The 22,061-nt window shown below is 47.7% G+C and overlaps 4 non-coding genes and 4 pseudogenes across 4 annotated transcripts; all 8 read right to left on the reverse strand.

Annotated features, from left to right (window-relative positions):
- Positions 1 to 1,147: 1,147 nt before the first annotated feature.
- Positions 1,148 to 1,338, reverse strand: LOC142653528 (U2 spliceosomal RNA). The gene has a single exon (XR_012848456.1). It is a non-coding gene; the product is annotated as a U2 spliceosomal RNA (small nuclear RNA).
- A 1,328-nt stretch (positions 1,339 to 2,666) lies between these two features.
- On the reverse strand, positions 2,667 to 2,857 carry LOC142653529 (U2 spliceosomal RNA). The gene has a single exon (XR_012848457.1). It is a non-coding gene; the product is annotated as a U2 spliceosomal RNA (small nuclear RNA).
- Positions 2,858 to 4,297: 1,440 nt separating this feature from the next.
- On the reverse strand, positions 4,298 to 4,468 carry LOC142654373 (U2 spliceosomal RNA; annotated as a pseudogene).
- Positions 4,469 to 11,026: 6,558 nt separating this feature from the next.
- LOC142653530 (U2 spliceosomal RNA) lies at positions 11,027 to 11,217 on the reverse strand. Its single transcript, XR_012848458.1, has one exon. It is a non-coding gene; the product is annotated as a U2 spliceosomal RNA (small nuclear RNA).
- Positions 11,218 to 12,631: 1,414 nt separating this feature from the next.
- On the reverse strand, positions 12,632 to 12,805 carry LOC142653774 (U2 spliceosomal RNA; annotated as a pseudogene).
- A 5,562-nt stretch (positions 12,806 to 18,367) lies between these two features.
- On the reverse strand, positions 18,368 to 18,469 carry LOC142654514 (U2 spliceosomal RNA; annotated as a pseudogene).
- A 1,476-nt stretch (positions 18,470 to 19,945) lies between these two features.
- Positions 19,946 to 20,136, reverse strand: LOC142653532 (U2 spliceosomal RNA). The gene has a single exon (XR_012848460.1). It is a non-coding gene; the product is annotated as a U2 spliceosomal RNA (small nuclear RNA).
- Positions 20,137 to 21,508: 1,372 nt separating this feature from the next.
- LOC142654073 (U2 spliceosomal RNA) lies at positions 21,509 to 21,714 on the reverse strand (annotated as a pseudogene).
- Between the last annotated feature and the right edge of the window lie 347 nt (positions 21,715 to 22,061).

Raw genomic sequence — 22,061 nt, forward strand, 5'->3', positions numbered from 1 at the left:
GGCTCAGTCAGTCACTCAGTGTTGCCTGAGAGGGCAACACTGCAACAGCCGGCCGCCAGGCTGTCTTTTTTTTGCACAGCTAGTTGCCTCCAGGAGGCCACAAGAGGGAGACAAGGGACTGCAAAATGGAAAATAGGCATCCACCAACTTTACAGACAACTTGTTCTCCTTGCTCCTACAACCTCCATCCTTGCACAGTTTGTTATTTTATTCTTCTAGGTAACATAGTAACAAATCCAAATTGCTGCTCTCTTTGTAGGCAAGCAAGGGTTTGTTGCAACTGCAATTCTTACTTCTTCTTGGAAATGTTGGGACGGCAGTACATTCCATCACATCCATCTAGTGTACACAGGTAGGTCCATTGTGGCGGGTAGGCGGCTGGCTGCTTTAATGGCTGTTTGCTGTTCCCCTACTCCACTCCACTCCACTAGTTGACTGTGTTGCTGCATCAATCAGTGGCTGGCTCAGGTGCAGCTCTTTAACTTACCTAGGAGGGAGGGCGGAGAGAAGACAAGGAAGGTGAATGAGCTGTTCCAATGTGAAATGCCGGAAACACACACACACACACACACACACACACACACACACACACACACACACACACACACACACACACACACACACACACACACACACACACACACACACACACACACACACACACACACACACACACACACACACACACACACACACACACACACACACACACACACACACACACACACACACACACACACACACACACACACACACACACACACACACACACACACACACACACACACACACACACACACACACACACACACACACACACACACACACACACACACACACACACACACACACACACACACACACACACACACACACACACACACACACACACACACACACACACACACACACACACACACACACACACACACACACACACACACACACACACACACACACAAGAGGTGGCAATGTATTAATTAATTGCATTTAATAAATGAGCTCATTATCACACATGACTGTACAAATGCATTGTCCAACAGGTGTTGAAATAATGGGATTAAAAGGGGAGATCCCATCAGAAAGACAAAAACAATAGCAAACACAAATAGCACTTTTGGAATCTGATTTTAGTCAACACATAAGGGAAGGGTGCACCGGTCCTGGAAATACTGCAATACCAGGTCAATGCGTGGAGTGGACAGAGCAAGCTCTATTTCCATCTCCCTGTTCTAAAAATCCATTTAATATATGGTCCCCAGATAGGGGACGTATCAGATATTAAACTGATAAGAACAGATACTACACTTGATCTTAGCCAAAAGGCCGAGAAGCGATAACCCGAATGGGCCGGCCGTTGACCGAGCCTGTCCCATACTGCTGTTCACCCCTTGCAGCGATTGATTCAGCCTACTCCTAGGCAATTCCATGGGGCCCTGCAGGCTCACACACATTTACAGCTACTAAGCGGGAGGGAGGTGAATAAAGGCCGGAGAGGAAGCCAGACAGGATTTGCTTCTTTTGCTTGCACCACAATGCAGTGCTGAAAGAGGAGGAATCTACATAAAAACGCCTTCCTGGCAACGCCCAAATGCCCTGCTGCCATGCAGATAAACACTGGCAGCGGCAGCAAGTGCATGCCCACAGCCACCCCTTGTTCCTTCACACCTTGTATCAGCTTTAATCCAGTCCAGTCCGGTGCTGCCTGCTGAGCAGCACTGACCAACACTGCCTGGGCCCAGGCTTTTATCTATCTCTGAGGCAGGCCCCATTATGATGTCAGAAAGCTGGCTCTGGAATCCTGAGGGCTCCACTATGACACGTGCAAAGTTCCGTCTGAACTTTATATAAGACGGTGCGGCTCAGTCAGTCACTCAGTGTTGCCTGAGAGGGCAACACTGCAACAGCCGGCCGCCAGGCTGTCTTTTTTTTGCACAGCTAGTTGCCTCCAGGAGGCCACAAGAGGGAGACAAGGGACTGCAAAATGGAAAATAGGCATCCACCAACTTTACAGACAACTTGTTCTCCTTGCTCCTACAACCTCCATCCTTGCACAGTTTGTTATTTTATTCTTCTAGGTAACATAGTAACAAATCCAAATTGCTGCTCTCTTTGTAGGCAAGCAAGGGTTTGTTGCAACTGCAATTCTTACTTCTTCTTGGAAATGTTGGGACGGCAGTACATTCCATCACATCCATCTAGTGTACACAGGTAGGTCCATTGTGGCGGGTAGGCGGCTGGCTGCTTTAATGGCTGTTTGCTGTTCCCCTACTCCACTCCACTCCACTAGTTGACTGTGTTGCTGCATCAATCAGTGGCTGGCTCAGGTGCAGCTCTTTAACTTACCTAGGAGGGAGGGCGGAGAGAAGACAAGGAAGGTGAATGAGCTGTTCCAATGTGAAATGCCGGAAACACAGAAACACAGAAGACACACACACACACACACACACACACACACACACACACACACACACACAACAAGAGGTGGCAATGTATTAATTAATTGCATTTAATAAATGAGCTCATTATCACACATGACTGTACAAATGCATTGTCCAACAGGTGTTGAAATAATGGGATTAAAAGGGGAGATCCCATCAGAAAGACAAAAACAATAGCAAACACAAATAGCACTTTTGGAATCTGATTTTAGTCAACACATAAGGGAAGGGTGCACCGGTCCTGGAAATACTGCAATACCAGGTCAATGCGTGGAGTGGACAGAGCAAGCTCTATTTCCATCTCCCTGTTCTAAAAATCCATTTAATATATGGTCCCCAGATAGGGGACGTATCAGATATTAAACTGATAAGAACAGATACTACACTTGATCTTAGCCAAAAGGCCGAGAAGCGATAACCCGAATGGGCCGGCCGTTGACCGAGCCTGTCCCATACTGCTGTTCACCCCTTGCAGCGATTGATTCAGCCTACTCCTAGGCAATTCCATGGGGCCCTGCAGGCTCACACACATTTACAGCTACTAAGCGGGAGGGAGGTGAATAAAGGCCGGAGAGGAAGCCAGACAGGATTTGCTTCTTTTGCTTGCACCACAATGCAGTGCTGAAAGAGGAGGAATCTACATAAAAACGCCTTCCTGGCAACGCCCAAATGCCCTGCTGCCATGCAGATAAACACTGGCAGCGGCAGCAAGTGCATGCCCACAGCCACCCCTTGTTCCTTCACACCTTGTATCAGCTTTAATCCAGTCCAGTCCGGTGCTGCCTGCTGAGCAGCACTGACCAACACTGCCTGGGCCCAGGCTTTTATCTATCTCTGAGGCAGGCCCCATTATGATGTCAGAAAGCTGGCTCTGGAATCCTGAGGGCTCCACTATGACACGTGCAAAGTTCCGTCTGAACTTTATATAAGACGGTGCGGCTCAGTCAGTCACTCAGTGTTGCCTGAGAGGGCAACACTGCAACAGCCGGCCGCCAGGCTGTCTTTTTTTTGCACAGCTAGTTGCCTCCAGGAGGCCACAAGAGGGAGACAAGGGACTGCAAAATGGAAAATAGGCATCCACCAACTTTACAGACAACTTGTTCTCCTTGCTCCTACAACCTCCATCCTTGCACAGTTTGTTATTTTATTCTTCTAGGTAACATAGTAACAAATCCAAATTGCTGCTCTCTTTGTAGGCAAGCAAGGGTTTGTTGCAACTGCAATTCTTACTTCTTCTTGGAAATGTTGGGACGGCAGTACATTCCATCACATCCATCTAGTGTACACAGGTAGGTCCATTGTGGCGGGTAGGCGGCTGGCTGCTTTAATGGCTGTTTGCTGTTCCCCTACTCCACTCCACTCCACTAGTTGACTGTGTTGCTGCATCAATCAGTGGCTGGCTCAGGTGCAGCTCTTTAACTTACCTAGGAGGGAGGGCGGAGAGAAGACAAGGAAGGTGAATGAGCTGTTCCAATGTGAAATGCCGGAAACACAGAAACACAGAAGACACACACACACACACACACACACACACACACACACACACACACACACACACACACACACACACACACACACACACACACACACACACACACACACACACACACACACACACACACACACACACACACACACACACACACACACACACACACACACACACAACAAGAGGTGGCAATGTATTAATTAATTGCATTTAATAAATGAGCTCATTATCACACATGACTGTACAAATGCATTGTCCAACAGGTGTTGAAATAATGGGATTAAAAGGGGAGATCCCATCAGAAAGACAAAAACAATAGCAAACACAAATAGCACTTTTGGAATCTGATTTTAGTCAACACATAAGGGAAGGGTGCACCGGTCCTGGAAATACTGCAATACCAGGTCAATGCGTGGAGTGGACAGAGCAAGCTCTATTTCCATCTCCCTGTTCTAAAAATCCATTTAATATATGGTCCCCAGATAGGGGACGTATCAGATATTAAACTGATAAGAACAGATTTTTTTTTTTTTTTTTTTTTTTTTTTTTTTTTTTTTTTTTTTATTTTTTTTTTTTATTTTTTTTTTTAAAACCATTTCAGTTAGTTATAAGCAACTTATAATGTTTCTCAAAACTTGAAAATCAAATCCACGTTGCTTCAAACTTATCATCATTCTGGTTTGTTCTTTATTTTTTCTTCAATTTACATAAACAATCACAAAAAAAAACAGAACAATATTACCTACATCGTATCAGGAATTTCCATTTTTTGAACTTCCATATCCCCTCTGAATCTAGGCCACCACCACGCTGTCTATCCCACAAATACATGACGTAAAGTCTAGACAAAATCATCCTAATACACTCATTTACAGGCACTAATTTCCTTTTAAACACTAACAAGTTTCTCACATCCCACAAACTTTCCATCACACATGCCATAATTAACCACATAATTCTATCTTTCATACGACTACTTGCACCCATTCCAAACATTGCTACTTTCCAATTAACAAATTTTACCCCCGCTAGTTCTTTACACAAACCACCCACCCCTTTCCATACTTCATACGAATAGTCACAATCCCACAACATATGTCTCACACTCTCACTTGCTCCACATCCATTCCTCGGGCAAACCTCAGACCTAATAAGATCCCTTCTTTTCTGCACTTGCCTAACAGGTAGGATATTATGCAGCGACATCCATACAATATCACGCTGTCTGTTTGACATACCACTCACCTTCAATTTACTCCATACACTCTGCACTTCATTAGACCTCAAACCTGCAATTTCACATGGAATTTCATTCGCACGTATTCTCTTCATCACCGCATTCTTATTTTTAAACTCACTCATTGGCACAGCAAGCAAGTCATTTTTCCTCACAAAAACCTCAATCCTCATATACCACACTGGACACTTGAAAGCCACAGGCACACTTGCATCTCTCTTTACCCAATTCAGACCATACAACATCCAACCAGCCAAGTATCTAATCATGAAACCAGTCTTATTATTCCTCTGCACTAACACAGACACCACTTTGATATAATTCAAAGCCAAAAATACCTCAACATTTGGAAAATCCAAACCACCATTCACACACATCTTATACACATACTCTCTCTTCAATTTTTCCATTCTACTCCCCCAAAAAAATGTAAAAATCATCTTTTCCGTCTTCTTAATTTTGTGAGTAGCAAAAGGGAAAACAACTGCACAAAAAAGTAAAATTGGTAACACAACAGATTTAACTATCAAAATTTTTCCCGTCAGTGTCAAACTTCTCAGTCTCCAAAAGTTCAGTTTTCGTTCTATTCTCATACCACATTCATCCCAACTTTCATTCCCTCTCAAATCCTCATTAAATTGCACACCCAATATTTTAATAGCACCCATCTCACAATTAACCCCATCCATTCTCACACTCCTATCACCAAAACACTTAAAGCTACATTTACCCCAATTCACTTTAAACGCAGACGCACTACAAAACAACCTCAACAACAATCTCGCTCTATTTATCTCCGCCTCTCTTTCACTAACAATCACCACATCGTCCATATAACCCAATACTTTCAGAAACTTACCATTACTCCCAGGAATTAATAACCCCCTCATAAATTTTTCCCTTCTAACCATACACAACAACACTTCAATCACACTAATGAACAGGACAGGGGACATAGGACAACCCTGCCTGACACCTGACCTTATCCCCACTTTTCCACTCAGAAACCCATTTACGAGAAACTCACTTGTTACGTTCCCATACAAACCTTTCACTGCATACACAAACTTTCTCGGAAAACCCATTTTACACAGCACACTAAACATAAACTCATGCGACACCCTATCAAATGCCTTTTCAAAATCCACAGATAGGACCATACATTTCTGCTTTCTATCCATACAGTCCCCAATCATATCCCTTAGTAACAACAAATTATCAGTCATACTTCTACCAGGCACTGCACACACTTGATCTTCATTCACCACTTCAGCAACAACCTCACGCATCCTATTGGCCAATACTTTACTAAAACACTTATAGTCAGAATCCAACAAAGTAATTGGCCTCCAATTTGCCAAATTTTTCTTCTCACCTTTTTTATATATCAGCACAACCACACCTTCTTTCATAGATTCGCTCAGCACACCATGCTTCCACATATACTGACATACCTCAAGCAAATCCCCACCAATTATATCCCACATCCTCACATATAATTCAATTGGGATCCCATCCTTCCCAGGTGTTTTATTTTTACTTGCACTCATCACCACATTTCTCACTTCATCCATGGTAATATCACCACACAGAGACTCACGATCTTCCTCTCCAAGTTTATTTTCCAACCCATTCAAAACCTCATTCATCAAATCCTTATCATACCACTTCTCTCCATACAACTGGGTATAAAAACCTTCAACTTCACTCATCACATCCTTTCCAGAAACACACTCACCCCTATCATTCAATAATTCATCCATATCATCCTTTTTACCACATATTTTTTTGAAAAAAAATCTTGTACATTTTTCATCTTTGTCTAAGTTTTCAACTTTTGATCTATATATAATTTTTTTCCCTTTTTCCTCTAATAAAAGCCTACTTTCATTCCTTGCGTCCCTCATCAAATCACTGACATCCACACCAAGCTCGCCAAGTTTTCTCAACCATTCTATTCTAACATTCAACTCATTATATTGGTTTCTTAGCATAGCTGCTTTTTTATAGCCCCATTTTTTAAAGAATCTTTTACATTCATTCTTCATCCAATCCCACCACTCCAACACATTCCCAAAAGATTCCTGCCGCGATTTCCATCCTTTATACGCATATATAAAAGCCTTCACAATTCTTTCATCCTCTAATAAACTTACATTTAACTTCCATACCCCTGCACCACGCACTAAACGAACATCCCCTTCAAAAGTTGCACACATACACACATGGTCAGAAAAGGTCACATCGCGCTGCCGCAAACTCATGCACCCCACATTTTTTGAGAAAAGCACCCGATCTATCCTTGATGTTACCCCTCCTCTATCAGACCTATAAGTGTCGGGTGGTGGCTTTCCCAAATGAACCTCAGCAGCATCTATAAAAGAAAAATCTTTGATTAATTGGTACAACTTTTTACCAGATACATCCATTTTTTCCCCTTCCGTCACACAGTTAAAGTCCCCAACCCAAATCGTAGGAATTCTCCCTGGCAAAAAAAAGGACAACTTCTCTAGGAGCTCTAACCTCTCTTCTTTTTTTGTTGCTCCATATATATTAATTACCCTTACCCTCCACCCTCTGACATTTATCTCTGCCAAAATACACCTCCCCACTTCCACCACAATATAACTTTCTAATTTTAAATTCCTATTCCCTAGCAATATTCCTACCCCATCATTTTTATTTATAGAAGAACCAGACCATATACATTGGCCATATGGCCATTCCTGTTCTGGCACAGGTTCCCTAATACCGCATTCTTGCAAACAATATACATCAGCTCCTAAATTTTTTAAAAAATCCAGAACTGCAGCCCTCCTGGGCTTAGATTGAATCAGTCGTACATTTAAGGATACGACATCAAATGTAGGTTTGGATGCCATATTTTAATTTTCATAGCCAGATAACCGCAGGTTGTCCATTTGCACTTCAGCCTTTGCCTTCTGGAGGCTGGCAACCTAATGTGAAGAAACTGGTCCCTTGATCTTCTAGAAAAGGCTCATCAAACGAAATCACTGATGAGGGGTATTCCTCCTCCCTTCCAGGGGTTACAGGGGGTGACGCGGCCAGCCTGGCTCTCTTAGCCCCCATATCCAGAATTTCGTCTGCAGGTCGGGTGCCTACAGTAGTAAAATCCCCTTGACCTCCAACTCCTTCCAGAAACACTTCATCCAGACTCCAAGAAACAGGAGGAGTCACGGGGACGTCGCCCTCAATTTCTCCCTCACCCTGTAGCCCAGTCTGGGCATCGGATGGGTGAGGAAGATCCTCCTCGACCGGGGCTACCTCCATGCCTGCCCCTTCCTCCACACGTACTTCTACTGGAGATGTGCTTAAAGAAGCCAGATAGTCAGCGGGTACCTCCTCGCCCAACCGTCCAGTTCTCGCTATCATCTCAGCCACTTGGCTCCTGGCTGCCTCTGCATATGACTTCTTCCGCAGAGGGCAGTCTTTGAATGTATGCCCTTCCACCTCGCAGAGATTACAAACAATGCGGTTGACACATTCTTTTGCTTTGTGACCCTCCTGGTTACATCTGGAACACTTCCCTGAATTTTGACATCCTTCCCTTGTGTGGCCAAAAACTTTACAATTCCTGCAGAAGGGAGGACACCTGGGAAAAAACAGATATCCCCTGTCTCTTCCAATGGAGAAGTTCGATGGAGGGAAATGGAAGCCTCCTGGTTCCTCAATATCTTGCCGAAACCGGACCCGAAATTTGTATTTCCCATTCCAGATCATTTCAGTGTTCAAGATTTTATTCTCAAACTTAACATATGCACAATGTCTAGACAGGAATGCCGTGATATCTTGCAAAGGTACATGTGCATTGTAGAGAAAAACAACCAGGAAGACTTCTCCTTCATCATACAGCAGGATAAAAGTAAGTCCTCCAAGCTCAGGATTGTTCACATTTTGCATCAAATTGTAATGGAAAGTATGGCAGGCAGGTAAATCCGTCAATATCAAGGTAAAATGACCAACCTTATGCTCCTGAAGACAAAGGATTTTCTTCCGCTCCACTTTCAGAATTCCAAACAAGATGTTGTTCACCAGGTGTCGTAGGTCCAGGGTCTTCTCTGATCCAACATCAACTTCGATCCGAATGCCGTACTTGACCCGGGTTTCCCCGGCCTTAGCGTGACGTACAATAACGCCCATGTCGATCGCCTTCCTGCCACTGGCTGTCTCCCTATAGCAACAAGCAGCTTAAGCCCCAAAGGGCGATGCTGCAGGGCCGAGAGTTCAGCACTGGACGCCTCTGGTTAGCCACTTGAGCTTAGCCAAAAGGCCGAGAAGCGATAACCCGAATGGGCCGGCCGTTGACCGAGCCTGTCCCATACTGCTGTTCACCCCTTGCAGCGATTGATTCAGCCTACTCCTAGGCAATTCCATGGGGCCCTGCAGGCTCACACACATTTACAGCTACTAAGCGGGAGGGAGGTGAATAAAGGCCGGAGAGGAAGCCAGACAGGATTTGCTTCTTTTGCTTGCACCACAATGCAGTGCTGAAAGAGGAGGAATCTACATAAAAACGCCTTCCTGGCAACGCCCAAATGCCCTGCTGCCATGCAGATAAACACTGGCAGCGGCAGCAAGTGCATGCCCACAGCCACCCCTTGTTCCTTCACACCTTGTATCAGCTTTAATCCAGTCCAGTCCGGTGCTGCCTGCTGAGCAGCACTGACCAACACTGCCTGGGCCCAGGCTTTTATCTATCTCTGAGGCAGGCCCCATTATGATGTCAGAAAGCTGGCTCTGGAATCCTGAGGGCTCCACTATGACACGTGCAAAGTTCCGTCTGAACTTTATATAAGACGGTGCGGCTCAGTCAGTCACTCAGTGTTGCCTGAGAGGGCAACACTGCAACAGCCGGCCGCCAGGCTGTCTTTTTTTTGCACAGCTAGTTGCCTCCAGGAGGCCACAAGAGGGAGACAAGGGACTGCAAAATGGAAAATAGGCATCCACCAACTTTACAGACAACTTGTTCTCCTTGCTCCTACAACCTCCATCCTTGCACAGTTTGTTATTTTATTCTTCTAGGTAACATAGTAACAAATCCAAATTGCTGCTCTCTTTGTAGGCAAGCAAGGGTTTGTTGCAACTGCAATTCTTACTTCTTCTTGGAAATGTTGGGACGGCAGTACATTCCATCACATCCATCTAGTGTACACAGGTAGGTCCATTGTGGCGGGTAGGCGGCTGGCTGCTTTAATGGCTGTTTGCTGTTCCCCTACTCCACTCCACTCCACTAGTTGACTGTGTTGCTGCATCAATCAGTGGCTGGCTCAGGTGCAGCTCTTTAACTTACCTAGGAGGGAGGGCGGAGAGAAGACAAGGAAGGTGAATGAGCTGTTCCAATGTGAAATGCCGGAAACACAGAAGACACACACACACACACACACACACACACACACACACACACACACACACACACACACACACACACACACACACACACACACACACACACACACACACACACACACACACACACACACACACACACACACACACACACACACACACACACACACACACACACACACACACACACACACACACACACACACACACACACACACACACACACACACACACACACACACACACACACACACACACACACACACACACACACACACACACACACACACGCACACACACACACCAAGAGGTGGCAATGTATTAATTAATTGCATTTAATAAATGAGCTCATTATCACACATGACTGTACAAATGCATTGTCCAACAGGTGTTGAAATAATGGGATTAAAAGGGGAGATCCCATCAGAAAGACAAAAACAATAGCAAACACAAATAGCACTTTTGGAATCTGATTTTAGTCAACACATAAGGGAAGGGTGCACCGGTCCTGGAAATACTGCAATACCAGGTCAATGCGTGGAGTGGACAGAGCAAGCTCTATTTCCATCTCCCTGTTCTAAAAATCCATTTAATATATGGTCCCCAGATAGGGGACGTATCAGATATTAAACTGATAAGAACAGATACTACACTTGATCTTAGCCAAAAGGCCGAGAAGCGATAACCCGAATGGGCCGGCCGTTGACCGAGCCTGTCCCATACTGCTGTTCACCCCTTGCAGCGATTGATTCAGCCTACTCCTAGGCAATTCCATGGGGCCCTGCAGGCTCACACACATTTACAGCTACTAAGCGGGAGGGAGGTGAATAAAGGCCGGAGAGGAAGCCAGACAGGATTTGCTTCTTTTGCTTGCACCACAATGCAGTGCTGAAAGAGGAGGAATCTACATAAAAACGCCTTCCTGGCAACGCCCAAATGCCCTGCTGCCATGCAGATAAACACTGGCAGCGGCAGCAAGTGCATGCCCACAGCCACCCCTTGTTCCTTCACACCTTGTATCAGCTTTAATCCAGTCCAGTCCGGTGCTGCCTGCTGAGCAGCACTGACCAACACTGCCTGGGCCCAGGCTTTTATCTATCTCTGAGGCAGGCCCCATTATGATGTCAGAAAGCTGGCTCTGGAATCCTGAGGGCTCCACTATGACACGTGCAAAGTTCCGTCTGAACTTTATATAAGACGGTGCGGCTCAGTCAGTCACTCAGTGTTGCCTGAGAGGGCAACACTGCAACAGCCGGCCGCCAGGCTGTCTTTTTTTTGCACAGCTAGTTGCCTCCAGGAGGCCACAAGAGGGAGACAAGGGACTGCAAAATGGAAAATAGGCATCCACCAACTTTACAGACAACTTGTTCTCCTTGCTCCTACAACCTCCATCCTTGCACAGTTTGTTATTTTATTCTTCTAGGTAACATAGTAACAAATCCAAATTGCTGCTCTCTTTGTAGGCAAGCAAGGGTTTGTTGCAACTGCAATTCTTACTTCTTCTTGGAAATGTTGGGACGGCAGTACATTCCATCACATCCATCTAGTGTACACAGGTAGGTCCATTGTGGCGGGTAGGCGGCTGGCTGCTTTAATGGCTGTTTGCTGTTCCCCTACTCCACTCCACTCCACTAGTTGACTGTGTTGCTGCATCAATCAGTGGCTGGCTCAGGTGCAGCTCTTTAACTTACCTAGGAGGGAGGGCGGAGAGAAGACAAGGAAGGTGAATGAGCTGTTCCAATGTGAAATGCCGGAAACACAGAAGACACACACACACACACACACACACACACACACACACACACACACACACACACACACACACACACACACACACACACACACACACACACACACACACACACACACACACACACACACACACACACACACACACACACACACACAACAAGAGGTGGCAATGTATTAATTAATTGCATTTAATAAATGAGCTCATTATCACACATGACTGTACAAATGCATTGTCCAACAGGTGTTGAAATAATGGGATTAAAAGGGGAGATCCCATCAGAAAGACAAAAACAATAGCAAACACAAATAGCACTTTTGGAATCTGATTTTAGTCAACACATAAGGGAAGGGTGCACCGGTCCTGGAAATACTGCAATACCAGGTCAATGCGTGGAGTGGACAGAGCAAGCTCTATTTCCATCTCCCTGTTCTAAAAATCCATTTAATATATGGTCCCCAGATAGGGGACGTATCAGATATTAAACTGATAAGAACAGATTTTTGATTGAAAAATGCTTTATTGACAATCAATCGTCATCATACAAACATTACTGCGACGCAGCGCGAGCCATGAAGCAGCAAATAATAAATAATAACAGTCGTCAAACATAACATGACAGTATAATACACAGTACAGGCTAGCCTATGCTATACATTACACCACATGCTACACTAACATTCTTGCATTCACTAAAGCCAAACAACAAAGCATTACAGACAAGTGATGGGATAGGGGAGTGGGTAGGAGGGGATAGGGAAGCGGGAAATCACAGGCCCGAAGCTTTATTGAAAGACAACACACAAGAAGGGAGAGTGGGGGGAAGGGGAGTATCAGTCCTCTTCCTCATCGACGTCCGGGCTGTCCCAGGTGGAATAGTCTCTGAGCAGGCTGTGGATCAGCCTGCGGCAGTCCTGGACGGACACACTCTCTCTCCGCAAAATCAGACGATTCCTGGCGAACCATATAGCGTCCTTAAAACAGTTCATAAGGCGCCAGGCTTCCTGGATTGCTCCATCCGTGGTATTCCCAGGAAATAGTCCATAAAGTACCGAGCGGTACGACAGTCTGTTCCTGGGAACTGAGTCCTTGAGTTCGTGTTCCAAGGCTTTCAACAGACCCTGTGCAAAGGGGCACTGCCAGAAAATGTGCAAAGATGTTTCCTCCGTGAAGGGGCACCTGGGGCAGTACCGGGTCTTGCACAGGTTGCGGGCATGCATGAATGACCTAAGAGGCAGTCCTCCCTGGATGGCCATCCATGAAATGTCCTTGTGCCCGTTGGTCAACCTGCCAGATGACACGTTAGTCCAAACAGTCTCCAACGTGTCGGCATGAAGCCCTGGAACAAACTCCAGTGAGTCCTTTGCTCTGATGTGCTTGTGGATCGTCTTAGGTTTCCACAAGTCGGGCTTAAGACCCTCCAGTTGATGCTCCCTCACAAACCGGACGACATCTCCGTAGAACCAGGGAGCGTGCCAGTTGTAAGGGAAGGAGCTGTCCCACTTATCCCAGCCAAAACCTCGCCAGAGGGGAAGGAGGAAGTAGCGGGACATGGCCTTGCCCGCAGAGCCGTTTGCTGTCCTCAGAGTCCTACGAACACAGTCACATACAAAAGCGATCCGCAGCAGAGTGGGAATGTCGGGTATACCCTTCCCACCTTTGCGGGGCTCCTTGTACATAACAGTCCGCTTTACTCTGTCCATTTTCGAGCCCCAGATGAAGCGAAACACAGTCCTGGTAATGGCCCTCGAGACCGTTGCAAGAGGGGGCCATGCCTGTGCAGTGTATTGTAGCACAGGCAAGACTTCGTTACGCAGGACCATTGCTTTGCCCTCAATAGTGAGTTGTCTGAGGCTCCACAGTCCGATCCTTTGGTTGACTTTGGCCAAGCGTTCTTCCCACGACTTTAGGGCTGCACCTTCCTTACCGAACCAGACTCCCAGAATTTTGATGAAGTCCGGCTTGATAGTAAACGGGAAGGAGGCAGGAGAAGGCAGGTACCACTTTCCGAAGAGCATGGCTTCCGACTTCCCGCAGTTGACTTTTGCCCCTGAAGCGCGTCCGAACTCCTCACAGGTCTGGACGAGTGCAGTCACCGAACTCTGGTCAGCGCAGAAGACGGTCACGTCGTCCATGTACAGCGAGCATTTGACCTCGAAGTGTCCTGGACCTGGTGCGGTGATCCCTCTGATCTCTCCATTCTGCCGGATAGCCTCTGCGAAGAGCTCTATAACACAAACAAAAAGGAGAGGTGAAAGAGGACAGCCTTGTCTAACCCCCGACGATACAGGAAAGGGGTCAGTCTTCCAGCCGTTCACCAGCACCGAGCTGTAAATGTCGCAATACATCAGGTTAACATACAAACAGAACAACCTGCCAAGCCGCAGCCTACGCAGAGCCTTACCCATGAATTCGTGAGAGACCCGGTCAAAAGCCTTCTCCTGATCCAGACTGACCAGGGCCGCGTGTGTACGGCGGCTTTGCATGTAATGCACCGTGTCCCTCACCAGGGCAAGACTGTCGGCCACCCTACGGCCAGGAATGCCGCAGGTTTGGTCCGATCCGATGATCTGTCCGATGACAACCTTCAGTCTGTTGGTCAATACTTTGGCGAGGATCTTGTAGTCCACGTTCAGGAGAGAGATGGGACGCCAGTTTTTCAGGTCACATCTCTCCCCCTTCCGCTTATACAAGATCGTGATCATGCCTTCTCTCAAGGACGGTGGCATTCTACCCTCCACCACCATCTCCTCATAGAGCTCCAGCAGGTCCGGACAGATCAAGTCCCCCAGCGCTACATAGAGCTCTGCTGGGAGACCATCACTGCCCGGGGTCCTGCCGGGTCTGAAGGATTTAGCGGCAGAGAGCAGTTCCTCCACCGTCAGGGGTACGTCCATAGCCTCCGTACCTGCAGGATCAAGATGATTAGTGATACCTGACAGGAATTTATCGGCGGCTTCGGGGTCAGTGGTTTTCCGGGAGTAGAGGCTTCGGTAGTAGTCTGTGACGACTCCCATCACCTCCTTCTTCCCAGAATGCATGTTTCCGGTCTCATCTCGGAGTTCCTTCAGGGGCGTGTGGCCGGCATGGAGTTTCCTGAAAAAGAACGAGTTACATTTCTCACCCTTCTCCAGGTTCTCCACCTTGGAACGAAAGACAATTCGCTTGGATTCCTCCTCAAAGTGCCTTTTCAGGCCCTTTTTGGCTTCCTCCAGCTCCTTCCTGACGTCCCAGCCGCATTGAAGGAGGTCTTGCAGGGATCGCAGCTGACGCTGCATCTCTCTGAAGTCTCTCTTCCTCTCACACGCCTGTTGACGACTTTTTGCCTGAAAGAAACAACGAAATTCAACTTTAACATATTCCCACCAGTCACAGGTTTTGTCAAAGAAAACTTTATCATTCCTCCAAACAATATAGGCGTCTCTAAGTTCCGCCAGTACCTCTTCTCTTTCCAGCAGGGCACAATTCAGCTTCCAGGAGCCAGGGCCGGGAGGAAAACCGTGGCCGATGGCACCCTGGAAGAGAATGGCCCTGTGGTCAGAGAAGAAGCAGGGGACCATGGAGTGCCCATGCTGCTTGACTGCCCGGGAGGTGAACACAAAGTCAATCCGAGAACGAAGTGAGCCATCGGGTCGGCTCCATGAATAGTTCACAGAGCCGATCCCCATGGAGCCCACAACGTCCTGCAAGGATGCTTCGGTTACCATCTCGATAAGCAGTTTGGAACTGACATCCAGCTTGATTGAAGTGCCGGAACTTCGTCCATCCTCTTCGATGGGGCAGTTGAAGTCCCCGGCCATCACCACTGCCCTAGTGGTGGCGAGCTGGGTCCGCAGGGTCTGGAATAGTTCCAGGCGCTCAGCCTTCATAGGGGGAGCGTACACGTTGATGAGCCTAATCGGCTCTCCCGCCCAGGAACCGTCTACGACCAACAAGCGGCCGCAGACGAGCTCCTGGACAGAGTCAACAGTAAATACGCTTCCCCTAATCAGGATGGCAACCCCTGCAGACTTACAGTCGCCCCCACCAGACCAGTAGGACGGGCCATGGGTCCACTGCCTGGCCAGATGATGGTATGACCTGGAAGAGGGGAGAGTACATTCCTGCAGCATAAATACATCACTCGACTGCTTGGAAAGAAAAGTTAGCACCATCTGACATCTAGTCCTATCTCTAACACTCCTCACATTGAGGCTAAAGATGTTAAGTTTAGCAGCCATGGGGGAGAATAAAGAAGGTTAGTGCAAACGATACACCTTAGTTACCAGTCCGGTCGGGCGGATCCTCCTCTCTGGAGCCTGGCGGGTCCGGAAGATCCAGCAGGCCCTCTGACAAAAATTGTTCCAGGATTGTAGCCACCTGGATGTCTGTTGTGAAGTCGATGACCTCAGGTTCAGACACGAGTTCCTCCACCATCTGCTCCATTTCCTCCTGCTGCGCAAGGGAATCTTCGCAGATTTCCACGACTTGTCTCTTTGAGGACTCAGCAGCTGGGCTGTCCCTCACCTTTCTCTTCCTCTGGATGGCACCTGAGGAGACAAGAGGGGGAAAATCCTCCAGGGAGAGGACTCCAGCAGCTGGAGGGGAAGATGTTAGTGCTGCTGGAGCTGGGGAGAAGGGAGGCTGGGTTGGGAGAGGTGCAGGTGACAGGACCACTGAGATGGGTGGGTAGGAGAAGGTGAGAGCCTCAGTGGGGGTGACAGGGGTTGGGGACGGGGGGGTGGGGAGGGCCGGGCGAGGGAGGGTGGGAAGGGTAGGGCGAGGGAGGGCCGGGAGAGGGGGGGGAGGGACTGTCGTCTTCTTACCATCCTTCTTTTTCCCGGTCTTCTGTGCCGCTGGAGCTCTGGCTGGGGCGGGGTTCCCTCTGGCTGGAGCTTTCGCTGCTACAGTTGCCCAGGATCGATCCCTCTTCGGGCAGTCCTTGTAAGAGTGGGCTGCTTGTCCGCAGAGGTTGCACATTGTCCGTTTCGGGCAGTCTTTGGTCTCGTGTCCTGTTACCCGGCAGTTCTTGCAGGCGTCCTCCTTGCAGTCCTTCACCGAATGACCCTTCTTGCTGCATCTCCTGCAGATCTGCGGCATGTCCGGGTAGTAGATGAGGCCGTAGGAGTTGCCCAGCGAGAATGACTGGGGCAGGTGCTGGAGGCCGTCTTCCGCGCTCGAATCCTTGTTCAGTCGGACGATTACCGACCACTTGCCAGTCCAGAAGCCGAGTCCGTTCAGGATGTGGGTGGGTTCCCTCACCACTGTGCAGAACCGCTTCAGGAGCGTGGTGATGTCTTTGCCGGGGGTGTGTGGGTTCCGCATTGAGACCGTCACCCGCCTTTCCTCTCTTTGGACAGGGCAGTTGCCCACAAAGCGAGAGAAAGGGGATTCAGGCCTCGCCGCTTTCACCATCTCCCAGTACCTTCTGCAGATGTTGATCGAAGCGAAGGTCACGAAGAACATCCCGGTCATGAAGGCCTGGATGCTGATGGTCTCCGGCTTAGCGAAGCCCTGGTCCAGGAGCATCTTCTGGCAGAACACTTCTTCCGTCATGTCCGGCACTCTCCCGTCCACCTCCTTCAGCTTCAGGGCCACCGTCTGCTTCATCCAGGGCTCCAGGGTTGGAGCAGCCTGGTTCGGCTTCCTGGTGGCCTGTTCGCTTGAGGAGGCTTCAGGAGGAGATGTCCTGGCCTGGGCCGGCTCACCTGGTCCATCAGCCTTCTTCTTCTGGGTGGCAGGGTTGCTGGTTGAGGCCATGGCTTCTTCCAGCTGTTCCTGTCGCTTGGGGAGGATCTTCGATAGCTCTTTCCCGAAGGGGGCGGAGCTATGCAAATCTTCTCCTTGCTGGCCGAGGTTCTTCCACGAAATTTCTTCCGCAGCGGTTCCTCGTCGAGCTTCTTCTGCGGCCGAGCTTCTTCAAAGATCCCCTTCAGCAGCGGCTCTTCTCCGAAGGTCTCTGTCGCAGTTCTCCTTCTTCCCGGCAGCGATCTCCCGGAGCTTCTTCCCCGATGGCGGCTTCTCCCTTCTGGATCGTCGTCTTCGGTGGTTCTTCTCCGCAGTTCGTCGCCGGCTTCGTCTGGAACGCTCTTGGATCGCTAAGCTAGTGTTTATAGCCCCCAGTGGTTCTCCGAGCTATCTATCCTTACAAGGACTGATAAGAACAGATACTACACTTGATCTTAGCCAAAAGGCCGAGAAGCGATAACCCGAATGGGCCGGCCGTTGACCGAGCCTGTCCCATACTGCTGTTCACCCCTTGCAGCGATTGATTCAGCCTACTCCTAGGCAATTCCATGGGGCCCTGCAGGCTCACACACATTTACAGCTACTAAGCGGGAGGGAGGTGAATAAAGGCCGGAGAGGAAGCCAGACAGGATTTGCTTCTTTTGCTTGCACCACAATGCAGTGCTGAAAGAGGAGGAATCTACATAAAAACGCCTTCCTGGCAACGCCCAAATGCCCTGCTGCCATGCAGATAAACACTGGCAGCGGCAGCAAGTGCATGCCCACAGCCACCCCTTGTTCCTTCACACCTTGTATCAGCTTTAATCCAGTCCAGTCCGGTGCTGCCTGCTGAGCAGCACTGACCAACACTGCCTGGGCCCAGGCTTTTATCTATCTCTGAGGCAGGCCCCATTATGATGTCAGAAAGCTGGCTCTGGAATCCTGAGGGCTCCACTATGACACGTGCAAAGTTCCGTCTGAACTTTATATAAGACGGTGCGGCTCAGTCAGTCACTCAGTGTTGCCTGAGAGGGCAACACTGCAACAGCCGGCCGCCAGGCTGTCTTTTTTTTGCACAGCTAGTTGCCTCCAGGAGGCCACAAGAGGGAGACAAGGGACTGCAAAATGGAAAATAGGCATCCACCAACTTTACAGACAACTTGTTCTCCTTGCTCCTACAACCTCCATCCTTGCACAGTTTGTTATTTTATTCTTCTAGGTAACATAGTAACAAATCCAAATTGCTGCTCTCTTTGTAGGCAAGCAAGGGTTTGTTGCAACTGCAATTCTTACTTCTTCTTGGAAATGTTGGGACGGCAGTACATTCCATCACATCCATCTAGTGTACACAGGTAGGTCCATTGTGGCGGGTAGGCGGCTGGCTGCTTTAATGGCTGTTTGCTGTTCCCCTACTCCACTCCACTCCACTAGTTGACTGTGTTGCTGCATCAATCAGTGGCTGGCTCAGGTGCAGCTCTTTAACTTACCTAGGAGGGAGGGCGGAGAGAAGACAAGGAAGGTGAATGAGCTGTTCCAATGTGAAATGCCGGAAACACAGAAGACACACACACACACACACACACACACACACACACACACACACACACACACACACACACACACACACACACACACACACACACACACACACACACACACACACACACACACACACACACACACACACACACACACACACACACACACACACACACACACACACACACACACACACACACACACACACACACACACACACACACACAACAAGAGGTGGCAATGTATTAATTAATTGCATTTAATAAATGAGCTCATTATCACACATGACTGTACAAATGCATTGTCCAACAGGTGTTGAAATAATGGGATTAAAAGGGGAGATCCCATCAGAAAGACAAAAACAATAGCAAACACAAATAGCACTTTTGGAATCTGATTTTAGTCAACACATAAGGGAAGGGTGCACCGGTCCTGGAAATACTGCAATACCAGGTCAATGCGTGGAGTGGACAGAGCAAGCTCTATTTCCATCTCCCTGTTCTAAAAATCCATTTAATATATGGTCCCCAGATAGGGGACGTATCAGATATTAAACTGATAAGAACAGATACTACACTTGATCTTAGCCAAAAGGCCGAGAAGCGATAACCCGAATGGGCCGGCCGTTGACCGAGCCTGTCCCATACTGCTGTTCACCCCTTGCAGCGATTGATTCAGCCTACTCCTAGGCAATTCCATGGGGCCCTGCAGGCTCACACACATTTACAGCTACTAAGCGGGAGGGAGGTGAATAAAGGCCGGAGAGGAAGCCAGACAGGATTTGCTTCTTTTGCTTGCACCACAATGCAGTGCTGAAAGAGGAGGAATCTACATAAAAACGCCTTCCTGGCAACGCCCAAATGCCCTGCTGCCATGCAGATAAACACTGGCAGCGGCAGCAAGTGCATGCCCACAGCCACCCCTTGTTCCTTCACACCTTGTATCAGCTTTAATCCAGTCCAGTCCGGTGCTGCCTGCTGAGCAGCACTGACCAACACTGCCTGGGCCCAGGCTTTTATCTATCTCTGAGGCAGGCCCCATTATGATGTCAGAAAGCTGGCTCTGGAATCCTGAGGGCTCCACTATGACACGTGCAAAGTTCCGTCTGAACTTTATATAAGACGGTGCGGCTCAGTCAGTCACTCAGTGTTGCCTGAGAGGGCAACACTGCAACAGCCGGCCGCCAGGCTGTCTTTTTTTTGCACAGCTAGTTGCCTCCAGGAGGCCACAAGAGGGAGACAAGGGACTGCAAAATGGAAAATAGGCATCCACCAACTTTACAGACAACTTGTTCTCCTTGCTCCTACAACCTCCATCCTTGCACAGTTTGTTATTTTATTCTTCTAGGTAACATAGTAACAAATCCAAATTGCTGCTCTCTTTGTAGGCAAGCAAGGGTTTGTTGCAACTGCAATTCTTACTTCTTCTTGGAAATGTTGGGACGGCAGTACATTCCATCACATCCATCTAGTGTACACAGGTAGGTCCATTGTGGCGGGTAGGCGGCTGGCTGCTTTAATGGCTGTTTGCTGTTCCCCTACTCCACTCCACTCCACTAGTTGACTGTGTTGCTGCATCAATCAGTGGCTGGCTCAGGTGCAGCTCTTTAACTTACCTAGGAGGGAGGGCGGAGAGAAGACAAGGAAGGTGAATGAGCTGTTCCAATGTGAAATGCCAGAAACACAGAAGACACACACACACACACACACACACACACACACACACACACACACACACACACACACACACACACACACACACACACACACACACACACACACACACACACAACAAGAGGTGGCAATGTATTAATTAATTGCATTTAATAAATGAGCTCATTATCACACATGACTGTACAAATGCATTGTCCAACAGGTGTTGAAATAATGGGATTAAAAGGGGAGATCCCATCAGAAAGACAAAAACAATAGCAAACACAAATAGCACTTTTGGAATCTGATTTTAGTCAACACATAAGGGAAGGGTGCACCGGTCCTGGAAATACTGCAATACCAGGTCAATGCGTGGAGTGGACAGAGCAAGCTCTATTTCCATCTCCCTGTTCTAAAAATCCATTTAATATATGGTCCCCAGATAGGGGACGTATCAGATATTAAACTGATAAGAACAGATTTTTTTTTTTTTTTTTAATAACCATTCAGTTAGATACGAAGCGAAAACTTAAGTTTTTCAATCTGAATAATCAAAAAAACGATATCGCTTATATCAATCATCTCTATGGTTACTCTTTAAATTTGTTCTTTTATTTAATTCCAAAGGAAAGACAATGCATTACAGAAATAACAGATGACAAAACAACATTATTTATAGCGGATTAATGCTTTCCACTTTTTGAATTTCCAAATCCCTTCGGAATCAACATTGCCACCACCGCGCTGCTTATCCCATAAATATTTGACATATAACCGGGACAAAAATATCTTAACACAATCATTTACAGACACAACCTTTCTTTTAAATACCAAAAGATTCCTCACATCCCACAGACTTTCCATCACACATACCATTATT

The sequence above is a fragment of the Rhinoderma darwinii genome, chromosome 5, assembly GCF_050947455.1.
Source record: "Rhinoderma darwinii isolate aRhiDar2 chromosome 5, aRhiDar2.hap1, whole genome shotgun sequence".
Classification (NCBI taxonomy): Eukaryota; Metazoa; Chordata; class Amphibia; order Anura; family Rhinodermatidae; genus Rhinoderma; species Rhinoderma darwinii.